Below are 11,663 nucleotides of genomic sequence, written 5' to 3'. Positions count from 1 at the left end.
TAATTAAAAGGAGTACAACGCTAAAATAATTTCACAATAAATAATTTATTCAAAACAGGGATCAGCCCTAAAAAGACTCCAAACATGTCGGTGTTCTTATGCCACCATCTTCGGGAATAGAAGTGAAATTTGATCAAGACTTATATAACTACATAATTCTTTACATACCTTTGTCGCCATCTAGACTTAAATACCTATAGTTTATAAAACTACTTCTTCTAAACCTGGACCAACTTATTTTTTCATCATAAATTATAGTGTTTCCCTGACTTCAACTCTACCTGATTTATCAGTTTAACATTACTCCAGTCCGTAACATGAGATGTGCCTGACACAAGTTCTTCTAAGGCACATCCGTTCACTTTATATTTTTCGACTTCATTTTTATGTTCTTTGATCCTAAGTTTCAAATTTCTGTACGTTTGACCAATGTAAATTCAACCACATGACTAGAAGTTGATGATAGGATGAAACATACAGTTAGAACAGAAGTAGTCAATGAATTATTGAACCAGAAGGGTAAACTAAACTTTATTTAAGTAGAATAGCTACGTGCACTAAAGAACAAGGCAATAAAAGGAGGTCAAGTTGTAATTCTGGATAAGATAGCTTGTAATTAAGGAATTGTTAGAGTATGGTTCTCATGAAGAAGTAAAAAGCGACTCCACCATATTGGTTCAAAACAGGTTAAAAAGTGCAGTCAAAAATTGTGTTATTTTGATACCGAAAGAAAGGAAGGATCTCTTTCCCTCAAGGTTTATTTTATCCAGGTTTTTCCATAAAGTTGGTACCATCGTTTGTCCAATTGTGGATGATAGGGGCTCATCGTGCCATCCATCCTTTGGCAAAAATTTATTTGTTAGAAATGTTCGTGTTTAACTAATTCTCATAAATACGCTGTAGAAAATTCGTTTGATTTTGTTAAACAAAATCACTGGGATAAGTTTGAAATCATCAGATAAACTAGCCTATTTTGACATTGTTTCGCTGTTCTCGAATGTTACAGTCAAAGAGGCATTGCATTGTCTTGAAAATAGATTATTAGAGAGCAAGAAGTTTTCCCTGTTAGAAGTGAATGGAAACTTGAAGCTGACCCATGGATACTTTAAGATAGGGAACAAATTCTTTAAACAGATTAAAGGTTGAGCTTGGGTTTCCTCTATCTCTCCCATTTTATTCGAGTTATTGATGTTCAAGTTCCAAATGAATATGTTTAATACTTCTGAAGTGAAACTTTTATGTGGTTAAGGTGAGTAGATGACACGTTTTTGGTGTGGCGGAGTGACGTTGACACATTAATGCTGTTTGTAAGACATCTCAGTTCGATCAGTCCTACTGTTAGATTTACAACTTAAGACGGAAAAAGATGGATAGTTAAATCTCTTAGACATGACCGTTAGACGGGATATAGGACGTCTGTTTACAGAAAACCGTTTTCTGTGGATGTTCCACCACACAATAGATCTTGTCACTCACGGACACAAATATTACATAGAATGTCACCCATGGGCACAAATACTATCCGCCTTTTCCGCATTTGATTTAAGATAAGAGTTCTTGAAATATGTAGCTGGAGATAAAGGATATAATCCCGAAATCATTGCTAGATTGTACAGTAAAAATAGCGATAAATTAAAAATTTCATCATGTACAAAGTTAAAGGAAGAGGTTAAAGTTAATAACATGAGGGCTTGTGTCCCATATGTCAAGGTTTGTCAACAAGAATAGGCAACATAATCAAAATATATATAGAATGTAGTGTAACATTTTCTCCACGTTGTAAACTAAATAATTTTCTGACGGGTATAAACGATAGAATAGAAGAAGTGGATAAACTTGGGATTTATAAAATTCCTTCTATCTGTGGTCGAGTTTACATTGGCGAAACGTGCAGAAATTTGAAACTTAGGATCAAAGAACATAAAAATGAAGTCGAAAAATATAAAGTGAACGGATGTGCCTTAGAAGAACTTGTGTCAGGCACATCTCATGTTACGGACTGGAGTAATGTTAAACTGATAAATCAGGTAGAGTTGAAGTCAGGGAAACACTATAAATTATGATGAACAAATAAGTTGGTCCAGGTTTAGAAGAAGTAGTTTTATAAACTATAGGTATTTAAGTCTAGATGGCGACAAAGGTATGTAAAGAATTATGTAGTTATATAAGTCTTGATCAAATTTCACTTTTATTTCCGAAGATGGTGGCATAAGAACACCGACATGTGTAAAGTCTTTTTAGGACTGATCCCTGTTTTTAATAAATACTTTATTGTGTAATTATTTTAGCATTGTACTCCTTTTAATTGTATATAAAAATCAGCATATATATATAAACTATTAGCACAAAAATAAACCAGTATCTTTGTCAATTATTAGTACAAAGTTAAAGCAGAATTTTTGCTGCACTTTTAATTTTTATTTCTCTGTAAATTGTTTTCAAGTAGCCGTCCTCTGTAACCTCAAGAATTTTAAAAATTTATTTATTTCAATGATATTCTTTGTTATTTCTTGTATCATTTGAGGAAATAGTAGAATACAATAGTTTATTAATGTAATTGATTAGGTGCTAAAATACATTAAAAACTAGCAAAACGCCTTTCGACAGCCACTACTGAAAGGAGACTAACGAAGCGATGACTAGAATATGTAAGGTTTAATGTTTTGTTATAAAGTGAACATGAGTTATGTTTTACATTTTGTCTTGTCATATTGTGTGACCAAATATTAATATCAGATCGAGTAATTAGCGTTCCAGGCTGCGGATCTGTAGGTCCACCGTTAGAGCAGTTATTTACTGTTGAATTCGCTCATCATTTTCAGCTGTGAGAGCAGTATTACATTTGTGAAATAAGCATGTAAAATGTAAAGTTGATGTGGTCCGGGCGTGGCCTGGTGGTTAACATATCGAACTGGGGATCTAAGGGTCTTGAGTTCGAGACGATAACCAAATGCGCTTCACACTTTCAGCTGTGAGTGTGTTATAAGAGTAGCAGTTACTCTCGTTATTTAATTAAAAGTAGCCTCTTTAGGTGGTGGGTGCTGCCTACTGGTTCCTCACCTCTGGTCTGCAATTCAAAATTAAGACGGTTATACCTGAACTGAAAGTCTCTGACCTGGCGTTTAATCCTTTATATACATAGAATGTTGTTCAGATGAACAAATACACGTTACTATTTAGCGGAGTGGTAAAAACACTGTAGTAAAAAACTAGTAGTTATAAACCCGATAGACATTTAAATATATATATATAAAACTATTTTTTAAAACAAGTTTCTTGTTTATCTGATATTTTTTCCTTAAACCAACGTTCAAATATTTAATAAATTATTGGGTAACCTTACTATACGTGGTAAAGTGCGTCTGATTTTCTAACGTTCTCCTCTTTACATGAATTTTCCTTGCTATGGTTGGGCCCGGCATGGCCAGGTTCTGAGGGCGGTCGACTCGCAATCTGAGGGTCGCGGGTTCCAATCCCCATCACACCAAACATGCTCGTCCTTTCAGCCGTGGGGGCGTTATAAAGTGACGATCAATCCCACTATTCGTTGTTAAAAGAGTTGCCCAAGAGTTGGCGGTGGGTGGTGATGACTAGCTGTCTTCCCTCTAGTCTTACACTGCTAAATTAGGGACGACTAGCGCAGACAGCTCTCGTGTAGCTTTGTGCGAAATTTAAAAAAAATGCTATGGTTGCTATGACACTGGTTACCATACTTCCTTGTTACGTGATAATTCTGAGGCTGCCTTTTAGTATTTATGGAACTGTTTCTCTGGGTAATCTATTGTATCTATAACGAATATCTACGCTTATAAAATCTGCAAATATAATTTGTGTAATCGACAAAATCGCCAACTTCTGACACAATTTTAAAACATCACAATAATAATTCTTAGAATATGATCACAATCTCTTTGTAGCGTTTCGGCAGAAAGTTCTAGCCCCAGTACAACTTATAACTTATGTCCTGATAGATTACAGGGCGTTATAATGTAAACTTGTCAGTTTTTTATCAGCTTGCTTATCAATCACATTTTTATATAATACGTATATTTTTTTCAGGTTCCATAATTACACACATCAATGCCAAACACGAAAGTATCCAATGCAAATTGTCTTCAGACAAATGTGATTTCCTATCATATTATACCTATAATCTAAAGATTATAAAGCCGGATAATTCATTTTTATCAATCAAGTTTTGGATATCGTGGTATTTCACCAGAACACTTTTTGTGCATACTTTCAGGTTTTGCACCAATCACAGACAAATGTGTATGCGTCACTTTACTGACACCTGGGCGGCAGTTAGCACGTCTTCTTTATTTAGTTAGCTAAGATGAATAAAAAAAACGGTTAAGGACATTGTAGATTTCTGTTTACGTTGATATTCCAAACACGAGATTTAAATTTCCATACCGATTTGAATGCGTTTACTAAGCGTAATTATGCTGAAGCTACAAGTACGTTAATTGAAACCTCTGAATAACAACATGTGAGTGATCTTAAAAAGAATCTGTGATTATAAAACAAAAAGTCCCATATATCCAATTATCTTTCTCTTCTAGTTACAAAAGTAGAAACAAAAACTAGACAACAGATTAAGTTACTCTTCTATTACAAAAATAACAAAGCAAGCTGGACAGATTAAGTTACTCCTTTACTACAGAAGTAACAAAGCAAGCTGGACAGATTAAGTTACTCTTTTATTACAAAAATAACAAAGCAGGCTGGACAGATTAAGTTACTCCTTTACTACAGAAATAACAAACCAAGCTGGACAGGTTAAGTTACTCCTTTACTACAGAAGTAACAAAGCAAGCTGGGCAGATTAAGTTACTCTTTTACTACAGAAGTAACAAAGCAAGCTGGAAATATTAAGTTAATATTTTATTACAGAAGTAACTAAGCAAGTTGGACAGATTAAGTTACTCCTTTACTACAGAAGTAACAAAGTAAGCTGAAGAAATCAAGCTAATATTCTAGTAAAGAATCGAAAATAACAAAAAACAGCTGGACAGATTAAGTTATACTATTCTGGTACAGAATTTTTGTTTATCTGAAAACATTAAAAACAGAGTTGTGATTGATGTTTTTTAGTAGCTGTCTTCATTCTAGTTTGCCACTCGATATGCATACATAGTTCTTGAATATCTTCGTTCGAAAATTCTAAACAGTAAACCTGTTAATTTGTTCGCCTTAGATTTACAGAACGCTGAGAAAAAGCATTGTAATAAATAGTGTATATATATATATATGTACATATAGTTAAACAAAGCTATATGTTTGTCAATTATAACTTCGGTAACATTTCTATTCTGATAAACTGCCAAATCTGTCCGTGAAATCATATAAGATACTTAGGTGCTGTAAATATAAGGAAGAATAACTATTAATAGGATGTTTTGTTCAAAGTTTCCTTTAATATAATTATAAATTCGTGCTGTGAATTTATCCGTAGGCTCAATAACATTTTTCGATATCCATATTAATGTCAAAATTAAACGAATTTTTTAGTATTATAACAAAAACCATCAAACACAGATGTTCTGCTAACGAAATGATTGAAAAATAATGTGTTTATTTATCAGGAGAAACTAATTTGATTTTAAATACGTGTGCTTATACAGAACGAAGACTTTTATAAATACCTTCGCATTGTTCTTTTTCTGGCCTACCAATCATTACCTGCTTGATTTTGTTGTCACTTTATTTTTCAAGGCTTCCAAACAATAATGTTTTGCTTGTGTTCTAATATTTAAAAGGACCATTTTTATGTATTATAGCTTTTTCTGTGAACAGTAGTTTCTAAAGTTAAGCATATATAATACATTTTAACAATTAAAATACGTTTGATATACAGTACAAGTTTTGTGTTTAAACACCGTAATAGATTCGTAATCATCTTTATTCTAAACTGTATCATTACGCTCTGTAAGATAATGTCTATTATACCGTGTTTACCACTGAATAGCAATGATACGACTACACATAAAGGTTACCCGGTATTACCCATGCCACTGAATAGCAGTGATACGACTACATATAAAGGTTACCGGTATTAAACCCATGCTTACCACTGAATAGCAGTCATACGACTACACATAAAGGTTACCGGTATTAAACCCATGTTTACCACTGTATAGCGGTCATACGACTACACATAAAGGTTACCGGTATTAAACCCATGTTTACCACTGAATAGCGGTCATACGACTACACATAAAGGTTACCGGTATTAAACCCATGTTTACCACTGAATAGCAGTCATACGACTACACATAAAGGTTACCGGTATTAAACCCATGTTTACCACTGAATAGCAGTCATACGACTACACATAAAGGTTACCGGTATTAAACCCATGTTTACCACTGTATAGCGGTCATACGACTACACATAAAGGTTACCGGTATTAAACCCATGTTTACCACTGAATAGCAGTGATATGACTACACATAAAGGTTACCGGTATTAAACCCATGTTTACCACTGAATAGCGGTCATACGACTACACATAAAGGTTACCGGTATTAAACCCATGTTTACCACTGAATAGCGGTCATACGACTACACATAAAGGTTACCGGTATTAAACCCATGTTTACCACTGAATAGCAGTCATACGACTACACATAAAGGTTACCGGTATTAAACCCATGTTTACTACTGAATAGCAGTGATATAACCACACCGAAAGATTACCAGTAGCTGATCAAGTTTCTCTTGCCTAGTACAATTTAATTCCCCATCAATAGAGTACCAAATAAATAATTAATAAACGTACAATGCTATCTACAGCTGTTTACCGAAGAGTGAGTAAAAATTTGCTTCTTTAGATTGAAGTTATTATCATAATTATAGAACAGTTATTATTTCTGGTGAAGAAAGGTCTCATCTTATAGGAATTCAGTTTTTTGTCTGGAATTAATTTTCCAACCTACATGTTTATAATCGCTGTTTATACATATAACATGTTAACTCTCCAGATCCTTTAGATACTGCTAAAACTCAAAATCACGTATTCTGAACTATAAAACTGGTGATTTTACAATCTAAGTCAACAAACATTTATACAAAATTAAAACGTGAGTCTTTCCTTGTTTGTTGCGGATATAAAAAATACATTGTAATGTAAAACTGTAATTAAGCAGTGTAAGGAGTAGACGTATAATTAACGTACTGTAATCAAGCAGGGTAAGGAGTAGACGTATAATTAACTTACTGTAATCAAGCAGTGTAAGGAGTAGACGTATAATTAACGTATTGTAATCAAGTAGGGTAAGGTGTAGACGTATAATTAACATACTGTAATCAAGCAGGGTAAGGAGTAGACGTATAACTAACGTATTGTAATCAAGCGGGGTAAGGTGTAGACGTATAATTAACTTACTGTAATCAAGCAATATATGAAGCAGACGTATAATTAACACATTTACACTTACAAATTAAATAAACACATGTTGTTGTGTTTTTTTTTTTTTTTACTAAATAGATATTTGATCACCCGCTGCACGTGTATGGAAAGACTATATGAGTGAATATCTACGTATTCGGTTATCTGAGACTGGCTGGCTTATTTCATACTGAACTTAGAATATGAAGTATTAACAGATCTGCTTGTAAGCTAAATCTCATTTGTTTTGTCATATTCTATGTTCCAGTGTCTTTCAGCAACTAAATATCTAAAGTACTCATTATACAACCTTTTCTTATGTGTTTCTTAACAACAGATGTGCGAAATTCCTTGATTCTGTAAAATACGCATTCAATGAAATTCATTGTTGTTCTTTGGGTGCTTGTTTGGTTTGTTTCATAACGTAGCAACGCTGATTGTTGTTTGGGTGCTTGTACGGTTTGTTTCATAATGTAGCAACGTTGATTGTTGTTTGGGTGCTTGTATGGTTTGTTTCATAACGTAGCAACGTTGATTGTTGTTTGGGTGCTTGTACGGTTTGTTTCATAACGAAGCAACGTTGATTGTTGTTTGGGTGCTTGTACGGTTTGTTTCATAACGAAGCAACGTTGATTGTTGTTTGGATGCTTGTACGGTTTGTTTCATAACATAGCAAGTTTTGTTGTTGTTTGGGTGCTTTTCGGAGTATTGAGACGATGAAAAGAATCAATTGAAAATGTGCCAGTCGTATAAATGCGACTTGAGAAAGTGTAGAAGGGTTTGCTCATATTAGATACAGTCCGACCATATGAATACAAACTTGTTTAGAAATGGTTCAGTGGTTTTATCACACAAATATCTATGACTCGGACCTAGAAACGCCTTTAGTACAATAGAAAAAGACAACCATTAGCCTTTCAACTGAAGTACGAATTATCATAGTGTGTCTTTGTAACGTTTTAAACGCCCAATTCTGTTTTGTACTTCGAAAACAAGATGTTTTTGTGATTTGAGCGTGAGTTTCTAAGTTTTAAAACGAATACATTCAGAATGAATCGAAAATAAAAGGTAAATTGTACGGAATTTTAGTTAATGGACAAGAAAATACATTTCAAATGGGTAAAACAGTCGGAAGCTTTGTTTGATATTCACGTGATGTTCAAATTTGATATCCATAACAAAATTCAAAAAACTTTATCTATTAGTGAATCGAACGAATAAATAAATTGTTTCGTTTATAATTATATTTGTTTCTCGGGGGGCAGCGGTAAGTTTACTGATTTGTAACGCTAAAAATCCTGGGTTCGATTCCCTGCGGTGGAAGGAACACAGATAGTCGATTGTGTAACCTTGTGCTAAAGACACAAATAAAAAGTTATCGAATGTTTTCTTGGAAAACTATTTCAGTACTAAAACAGGTGGGGCCAGTAGATTGATTTTTATAATCAAATTATCAATGGTACTTGTCTTATTTATGTCTAGGAAAACAATGTAATGTCCACTCTACTAAAGCTAGCAAAATATAATCCTACTCCATTGTCTAATCATATCACAATAAAAATTTAACTATTTGATATTTTAACGAGTTCGACATTTTCACTCTTTTGTTTTAATGTTCGTTTTCTACAGATATACTTCGCTTTTTTATAAACTTGAAGTGAGAAACGAATACATGGTTTAAACACAAACGAAACCGACAGTAAGTGTATAATGTTCACTCTCTACAGATATACTTCGCTTTTTTATAAACTTGAAGTGAGAAACGAATACATGGTTTAAACACAAACGAAACCGACAGTAAGTGTATAATGTTCACTCTCTACAGATATACTTCGCATTTTTATAAACTTGAAGTGAGAAACGAATACATGGTTTAAACACAAACGAAACCGACAGTAAGTATATAATGTTCACTCTCTACAGATCTACTTCACTTTTTTATGGTATTGACGTGAGACAACTTTAACATGAAAACATAATAGTAACAAACACTGTATTCACATATTTCTTATTTTAAAGAAAAGTTCGACTTGTTAAACGTATATCTCTTAATTATATTGTTACAAATTAACAGCGTGAAAGACACAAAGACGCTGAAGTGAAAGTGGAATTAAAATATCTGACTTTGATGGTTTAAATATGATTCGTTTTCCTTATCATAGCACTAGCCAACTTTTCCCTCGAACAGTTCGTATTTCTAATCTGATTATTGTTTGCACGTATTTTCTTGTTTCATTTTGTTTGATCCTATATCAAAATTTTCTCCTCAATTCCTTCGTTTAAATTTTGATAAGTAAAAATCGCAACAATCTTGTTTAAACCGTACATTAATAAACCAATCCTGTTTTATACGTGACTGCCTTCATTAAACTCCTCTGCCAAAATCTTAAGTAGTCAGAAAGACAAGCAAGAAGGTATCCTTTAAGACACGTTATAAAATTGTCTTCTGCTTTTTCGGATCTTTGCTCAGACGAGTCTAAAGCCATCTGACGGTAGAACCTACGCATGCGCATGTAGGAAGAATTAAGTGAACTGGTAAACAATATTTGATGTTTTCAGTAACGGTTGTTTTAGCCTTCAACCTGTATAGGTGTTTAGCTCAAATCTCCTGGTTATTTATAAAATGTTGCTACTGTCAATACACGTTTAAAGGATATCTAGAAAGATGTAGTGCATAACGGTATCATCCATGATTAGACCACAAAATAAATCAGCAGTTAAAACGAAAGCCTATCCTTTCTGAAATGAATTCTGCACCTTCAATTCAGTCAAAGTTTTAAATAATCTTGCTGCATTTTCATTCTTAGTAAATAGTTTTTAATTATATCATTTAGTATTAGAGCAACTAAAAGAAAGTGTTAGATAACTAGAGACTGTAGTTTATTGTATATTTTAAAACTTAAATTTGAAGACCTACGTTTTGATCAGAAAATAATACATTTTTATGGGTATGGTTACTACATTTCTATGGGCATGGTTACTACATTTCTATGGGCATGGTTACTACATTTCTACGGGCATGGTTAATACATTTTTATGGGCATGGTTACTACATTTTTATGGGCCTAATGTAGATTTTTATTCTATCCACATTTTATTCTAATTTGAAGTGTAAGCGATTTTTTTAGCTGACTAGACTACACTAAAATTTAAAACTTGTCCAACATTGGCTCAACGGTAAGTCTAAGGGCTTATAACGCTAAAAACAACAGGTTTCGATACCCTGTTTGCTCACATAGATAGAGGTGGAATATTTTGAAATATGAAACATAATTAATAATGATCAACAGAGAACTGCAGGCTGGAGTTTTCTCAGCTCTCATTAGCTCAGTTTAATTGACGAGACCTGGCTTATTTTCAAAATGCAGCATTTAGCTGATCATGTTAGAAGATTTGTTACTCGATGTGAACACCTGATTCATTTTTCTAAAACTGTACGAGTCTTTATCGAGTTTTTTAATAATATTTTGTTGAATTGATTTTACTACAATTAATAAAATAAATGCTTAGCAATAGACACAAAATAGACAGAGAACACTTTGTAGTGCTACTTAATAAAACTGACTTAATTATCGAAAACTTTTGAATAGATTATAATCTTTTTTATAATCACGTTTAAATAATCTTGCACCAAATGTAATTTAACATCAGATCATCATTTTCTTACTCTCGAAAGCACATGCTCTGTTAAACCAATATGGGTACCTCAAATCATGAACTGTTGTAATTTTAGCTTAAAGTTACACAATGGACTATATATGTTCTGTCCACCGCTGGGAATCGAATCCCAATTGTAGCATTGCAAGTCTGTAACTTACTGCTGACCCACTGGGGAACAACTCTTAATCTATAAATATTTTATTTAAGATTTAAAAAAAATCCTCTAAAAATAATTTCAAGAGAAAAAATTAAATTAATATATATATATTGTCTTGTGTTTTTTATGTTTAGTTACTTTAAGTGCGTATTCTTCGTGAAGAGATTAATTACATGGTCGAGAGCAGATCAAACTAGTGAAGAGCAAATATTATCTGTTTTAGTATTTGCTTATCATTATATCCGTTTAGCAGTGTGGCTATCACGCTAAACAAAAAGCTTGTTTTCTGCTTCTTTCGGTATCCTTTCAACTCTGTACGGATTTTAACGGATTTGGATTTCGTACGTAACAATTAAGCTCACTCGTATATAAAACCAATTTTATTACTTTCTCTTCTAACATTAAAACTTACTTCTGATGATAAGTTGTTGTGATTCTTTTATTATATATACA

At 33.1% G+C, this 11,663-nt stretch overlaps 1 long non-coding RNA gene across 1 annotated transcript in view; it reads right to left on the bottom strand.

Moving 5' to 3' along the window:
• The window catches only part of LOC111085446, a 51,110-nt gene that overhangs the window by 1,825 nt on the left and 37,622 nt on the right, over positions 1-11,663 (bottom strand). The gene's annotated exons all lie outside the window — the stretch shown is intronic.

This window comes from Limulus polyphemus, unplaced genomic scaffold, assembly GCF_000517525.1.
Source record: "Limulus polyphemus unplaced genomic scaffold, Limulus_polyphemus-2.1.2 Scaffold394, whole genome shotgun sequence".
Classification (NCBI taxonomy): domain Eukaryota; kingdom Metazoa; phylum Arthropoda; class Merostomata; order Xiphosura; family Limulidae; genus Limulus; species Limulus polyphemus.
Note: the sequence above shows the minus strand (reverse complement) of the source record. Positions and strands in the feature narration are given on the sequence as shown.